The sequence below is a fragment of the Corvus brachyrhynchos genome, unplaced genomic scaffold, assembly GCF_000691975.1.
Source record: "Corvus brachyrhynchos isolate BGI_N302 unplaced genomic scaffold, ASM69197v1 scaffold56, whole genome shotgun sequence".
Lineage (NCBI taxonomy): Eukaryota > Metazoa > Chordata > Aves > Passeriformes > Corvidae > Corvus > Corvus brachyrhynchos.
Window position 1 is genome coordinate 3,576,692 of NW_008238664.1, and position 6,739 is coordinate 3,583,430.

Here is a 6,739-nt window from a genome sequence, read left to right on the forward strand (position 1 = left end):
AAATCAAGTGCAGAAGGGAGCTGTGGGCTCTTCTGGCTGGCCCCAGGGTGGATGAAAGTCCAACTAACCTGCTACAGTTCACAGGGAACGCTCTCTGCCTCGGTGGGCTGTCCCAGCAAGCGGGACTGTGACCAAGAGGCGCCCCATGGGCTCCCACCCCAGCACCTCTCACCCTTCTGCAGCACAGCCAAGGCTCTGCCAGGCCAGGAGGAGAGCGCTGGCATTTCCAGTCCGGCTCTTCCCGCCACGGCGCCTGCTGGGACGTGTTTGCTTATTCCACCCCGGTGGCCAGGAAAAGGCTTTGTTTGACAGGGGAAAACACAGCCAGCTGCCCACAGCAGTGCTGCTGCCCACACACACCTTGCCAGCAGAGAAATGAGCCTGGGGAGCCTCCCACCAGCACTACCCGAGTGCCTCCCGACTTCATGGCGGCCTGCAAACACAGATTAACTTTCCTGGGAAATGACAGAATCCAGCTCATGCTTTCTGGTAGGAGTGAATGTCCCATGACAGTTTATTTTAATCATCTTGCTGCTTTTAATAGTTCGTGGCAGTGTCGTGAGGCAGCCTCTCCTGCTGGGCAAGCCGCAGGTACTGCAGCCCTACGGAGAGCAGGCATCCTCTAGCACAGCTCATAGAGGTGCCAGGGGAATGAAGAGAGAAGATTTGGGGGGACTGATCTGCCAGATCCTGGACAGCAGAGCAGGGAACAACTCCTCTGTCCACCCAGGGGATCAGGACATTGAAATCTTGCTTTGGAGAGAGGCTGCTTTGAAATGATCCTGCATGATAATCCTGGGCACAGCTCTTCCCCTGCCACATCCCATGTGCATGGAATGGGTGCCCACTTCCTCTCTCCATCACCTATCTCTTTGCTCCCAGGTTATGGGGGAGGAACCACAGAGAAGCTGCTATCTGGTCTCCCTCTGTGATTTTCTCCCTAATCGCCTTTCATCCTCTGCCCAAAGCAAACAACTCAGGTCCCTTCCTGGGGATGTGTTACCAGGCTTGGCTCATCCTCAGTGTCCCTCTACAGCTATTCTGTGTCTAGGGCTGTGCTATACCCTGTGAGAGGACCAGCCCTGCAGGGCATGCTGCACATGGTGACACATCCTTGGCCATTGGAATGCTGGTCCCATCCACGTCCTGACACTTGCATTGGTGGCAGTGGGGCTGCCTGCTCAGCACCAGTCAGCCCCACAAATGCAAGTGCTGGGCCCAGCCCTGCTGGCTTTTCTGTTTAAGCAGCTCTGGGGCAGGGAAACGACCTCTGAGGTAGGTGGGGCTTTACTCCCAGTGTAATTTCCTCCTACGCTGTGGAGATACTCTGTGTTATCCTCCAGTGCAGCAGGGCTGCCAGGCGTGCTGGCCATCCCTACTCTGAACCAAATTCCTTGGCTGCAGCACAGAGGGGAGCACTTCCCTTAGCAAAGGAGAGGTCCTGGGATGCAGATAAATCCCCTCCAGCCTCACAGCAAGGGCCTGAATAAACACAGACAGCACAAACCTGGCACCTTTCCTCGTGTGGGGTACCACTGCCGTTTATCTGCAGATCCAGGCTGGAGCGTAAGCCATGTCCTTGAAGTTGCCTCCCAGAAACTTCCCAGGTGAGAGGGAAATGGTGAGCTGAGCTTCAAGCAAAAGCTGATCAAGAGCTTTGTCAGTGCCTTACCCACAAGGACACATCAGGGCAAGACAGCTGGGCGTCTCGTGCTTCCGAAAATGATGAGCTGGCGAGCTGTGAGCTGCACAAGCACATCGACAGCCCACAGGATCAAAAGCCTGCACAGCAAATTGGGCTGTGTTACCCCATTAAAACCTGTGCTGATAACCTCAGCTTCAAAGGCTGCTGTAGTTCCTAGCGACAACATTTTAACACTTAGGCAAGCAGAGAGCCTCACCTGAGGCTGGAGCCAGTCTCTCCCCTGGAGCTGAGCTCCTTGCACCTGCACCAGCCACCAAGGAAGTTTGGGGAGGCAGAAACGGGGTCTGAAAGAGCCAGCTCCAACCCAGGATGGACTTGGCAGCACGGACACGGTGCATGCAGCCCCCCTGGCCTTCTCAGCTCCCATGGGGAAGTGCTGAGAAGGAAATGAAACAAGCTTTCAACACATGCGCACTGGCCTGGGCAGCCTACATCCGTCCAGCGGCTTGCAGGGCTGGGAAGTTTTGCCAGGGTCCTCTCAAATCCCAGGGACAGCCCAGGACTGAGTAAAGCATCTGGAAGGGAAGAACCTGGGCTAGGAGAAAGGATGCTTCCCTCACTGCTGCACCAGGAACGCCTCAGTGCCAGGAGTTTGGGGGAGGAAAAGTGAAAGGTGGGCTCAGCTCCGGCGCAATGCTGTTTCTTTATAAGGCAACACAGGGAGATGTTTCCCTGGATACAGTGGGAATGAAAAGCAGGAAGTTCCTTTGATCACAGCTCCAAGGGTTTGTTGTATTTTTTTCCTTTCTCCTTTTCTCCACCAAGTCATTGCTTCACCCACAAAGCTGGTAAAGGCTGCCCCACATCTTTTGGCTGCAAAGTGCAGCATCCCTGCACTTCCAGGCAATCTCTCGACTGGCACCACCACTCTCTGCCACCAGAACTTCACGTCTCATGAGACTTCTTCTGGCCACAGAGCTCTGCTTCAAGCTCAGTCTTGAATGAGCTCAGGGATTTGAGCAATGGCTCTTCTCCTAAAAAGGAGTCAAAGGAAGTGATCTATTTGTCCCGAGTGATACACCCTGCCACAACACCCACTTCCCTGAGATTCTGCACAAATTCCATCAGAAGTCAATTAGGGCTGTAGTGAATTAAGCCATTCACAGTGTAATTCCAGCTTAATTAGCAGCAAGCAACCACATTATGAGTAACACGGCATGCGAGGCCAACCACTCCATCATCATCAGTCCTCCACTTCCTCCCTTGCTCTTCCTCAGGGCTGGAGAGCTGAGCAATAGTGAAACTTCCAAGGCAGACTCTCCTGCAGGGCATGTGTCCCATGGCCTCTGCTGCCTGCGTGCACCCTCAGCTGCTGTAGGGGAGTGGAGAAGGCAACCTGTCCTCAATGCTCAGTCCAAAGAGGGGCTGTACTTTTACCTAATTGGCTTTTCGGCGTCCTTCTCTGGACATTTTACCCAAATGTCTCAGAGAGGGAGGCTGACTCCAGTGCAGGGAGTCGGCTCCCTGCACCTCTCCTCTCATGTGCCAGACCATCCTTGCTCAAGACATTTCACAGTTTGCTTTTCCTCTTGCTGCACATCTGCTCAGCCACTCAGGCTTGAAATGGTAGCAAGGATGGAGTTCACAAATTTAGGACAAAACCGGTTTTGGTTTGGTTTTTTTGCTATCCTTTTCCTTCTGCTTTCGCTCCCACTGCTAAAGCAGTAGTGGAAAGGCAAAATTAAATCCAAACAGACAGCAGTTATCCACTAGTACTAGTTCTCTGTTCTGGAACTGGGAATACTATCTCCAGCATCTCCAGAACAGGCTGAGCTGCCTGGCCTCTAGCTGGGCTGCAGCAGTCTGCATTTTATTTTCAGATCACTCAAACCACCGCTCTGATACCTCCCTTACACCCCCCAGGCACGGAAAGCTGCAGATTTCTACCTTAGTTCCCCCACTCCAGTGCCTGTCACTGAGGAATCCCACTCCACAGCCATTGAATCTGCACCCTCATTCTCCATTTTCATTAAGTGGTACTTGAATCAATTTGCAGAAGAAATGGAAGAGAGCTAAATCCTAAATCTGGCAGGTCAGTGCTGCTGTGCCCAGGAACCCAGCTGGAACTGGCTCTAATGGCCACTGTCCTTGCTCTGCCCTGGGGGAAGCTGCAGCAGGAGCAAGCAGAGCATGCAGCTCCCCAGGAAAGAAGGCTCTTTGCACGGGATGATGCTGCAGGTCTGGTGATTTACCTCCATTTCCCAGAGGCTGGGGCTGGGCTGGTTGCTCTGCCCCATGGTTCTGCTGTTGCAATGGTCTGTGAGGGACACACTGGAACCTGAAACAATTAAATTTTTTTTTAGGGACCTTATTACATTTAATGATCTGGTTGCCAATCATTGTTCCCAGTAGAACGGCCCAGTGCAAGGACAGGAATGTTTCTAATCAGCTTCATCATCTCTTGCATCTCCTCAAAGTTTCTCTATGCCCTTCCCACCCATTCAGACTCTTCCAACCCCTGCTGGGATCAGCCCTGAGGCCAGAGGGTGCAGACAACAAACAGAGCTCCAGAAACAACTTCCAGGAACCAGTTTTCTGTAAGGCCCACAGAGAAGGTCCCAGCTCCGTCTCTTTTCCACTCTTATTACAGCCCTTGTAACCATTCACTTAGTCAGACCATCCCCAAAATCCCAGGAAAAACCACTGTGAAGCATTTACCAGGCTCTGGAGAGCCACAGAAGAGCAACTAACCTGAAGCCATGAGAATCTCCTAGCACAAGGTTGCACTCTGCAAAGCAGAAAATGGAGAGTAGGAGACTTAATTTTGTCCCTTCCATGGGGATGCACAAAAAAGTGGAAAGCTGAAGAAAAATACTATGCCAGTTAAAAAAAAAAAAAAAAAAAAAAAAAAACAAAAGCCTCTTTCCATCTTGCACAGGACAGAGCAGCAGCCAAGCAGCTCAAGGCTAAGGACACAAAAAACAGCCTGAGCCTAAAAGGGTCATCACACCACCAGCACACAGGTTCTGCTCTGGATCACTGCAGTGCCTGGCCAGCGGTGCCATTTCAAGTTGATCCTATGATGGGAAAGCAATTTCTATGCAATTTAAAGGGCACACTGGTCTCAGAGATACCCTGCAAGTTTCTGCAAAACACTCTGGAAAAAGATTGAGGCAGCTGAGCCAGTAACCTCCCAGATGACACTAAGTGCAGTCCTGTTTTTAACAGGCTGTATGCAGGACATCAGCACAGCAGTGCCTGTATTCCGCACATCATGAACCCACACCCATGCCTTAATCCCTATGCAGGCTTTCAAAAACTGCAGCCCATGTAACACCACTTCAAAAGTAGCTCATTCTCAACCGACCCTTTATAATGGGACTGCACCCACTTCTGCAGCAGCACATGGTTAACCGTGCCTGCTCCTTCTGCACTCCCCTTGGCTTTTTAAACTTCTACTTACACTGGAGTTTCTTAACGAGAAGACTTTTCCCCTCCCAACATCTGGTTAGACAGAAACGCCGCCCTTTGGGAGCAGCAGCCACACGTGCTCCCCAGGGAAGGAGTTTCCCGTAAGCTGCACCCTCCCCGCTCCTTGTTTGCCGGCACTGCCCTGGCAGCAGCCCCTGCTGGCAGCACAGCCCCCTCATGGTGAGCGCCAGCGCCTCCTTCCCCATCGCTGCCACCCAGGCCCGGCCCAGCCCCGACCGCAGCTCCCAGCTCAGACTTTCTCAGCAAGGTCTAAATCTCGGCCAGCACGGGATGGGAGGGATGGGCTCGGGCTTCGGAGCTGCTGGGCTTGCACTGCAGCTTCTCATGCCCTGGCTGTAGGACCAGAATGCACTTGGGGCACTGCAAGGGGCCAGAAAGACCAGAATATGGGCACAAATTTCTTATTCAATTTCTGGCAAAAATGTAACAAAAAGCAGAGTTTCTAGCCGCGCAGGGTCTTCACTGCACCGAGGGAAGGGCAACACACACGACTGCAGCACATGGATAATCTTTATTGGTAACATCAGTGGAGCACCAGTAAACCATTACTGACTGTAGTGGTGACACACAGCTGAGGCACATGCTAAGGCACTTTTATTATATAAAAAAAAAATTTAATTCTTCTGTGACAGCAATTGGGACAGGAGGCTCTGCATTAGGGTGCTTCAGGCATACAGTATGGTGCTTCATATTTAAATTTTACTTTGCTCATAAGTAGGTCTAAATGCAGCATATACAATACGGTTAAGAATACAGGTAAATCCAGCAACCAGTGTACGGTGTAGAAAAGTAAAGACTATCTATATATAACCATGGTCCCGAGAGAAAGGCAGTGATAAAGACCTTTATTTTTTTTCTTAATTACTTATTACAAGAAATACAAAGGCCTTACATATATCTGTGCAGATTAAAGGGTTTTTAATATACTCTTAGTCAATGGTGCACAATAACTAATCCCAACCCCTGGTTACAGAGCAGGTGCAAGAGGCTTGGACATGTAAATAAGAGGAACTTCCCTCCCCTTATCCCCACCCTCTGCCCACTACTCTATTAAATTCCTCTAGATTCTGTCTATTACCATTAAATATATTTGGTCCCCCAGAGATTCTCGGACAAGCACAAGGACATTGCTCTGCTCCCCCAGCCTGTCGTTAACTACTGGTCCACACTACCTTAGATGAAACCGCTCAGAGGCAGAGACACTAACAGGACATCATTGCACTTCAGAGATCTGTCCAGACAGGAAAAAGAAGGGAGAAAAAAAGAAAAAAATGGGAAAAAAGAGACATGGGGGGGTGAAAATAAAGGAGACAACTTTGGCAAATCCTCCAGGTAACAGGTCCCAAGAGGAGTTTCCTCTTCAGCCCTCCCTGGAAACGCATGAAAGAAGAAAGGGCAAATTGCCATGGCCAAAGCACACCGTTTTTCCTGAAACTGCTCCCAAACCACATGGGTGGGGCAGATTAAAAGAGGCAGAAGTCTGAGGTCACTGAACATGATTGCCGAAAGCAAACAAAGAGGGAGGGGAAAGAATACAGGAAGAAGCTTCCCTGCAGCTAGAATTGAAGACAAAAGGAGAATTACAGCAAAAATAATCTTTCC

At 50.8% G+C, this 6,739-nt stretch overlaps 1 protein-coding gene across 1 annotated transcript in view; it reads right to left on the minus strand.

The window, feature by feature from the left end:
- Positions 1–5,629: 5,629 nt before the first annotated feature.
- MYH9 (myosin, heavy chain 9, non-muscle) overlaps positions 5,630–6,739 on the minus strand; it is a 54,008-nt gene continuing 52,898 nt past the window's right edge. Inside the window, exon 41 of the mRNA XM_008636406.2 lies at positions 5,630–6,739. The gene's annotated coding sequence lies outside the window, so the exon portion shown is untranslated.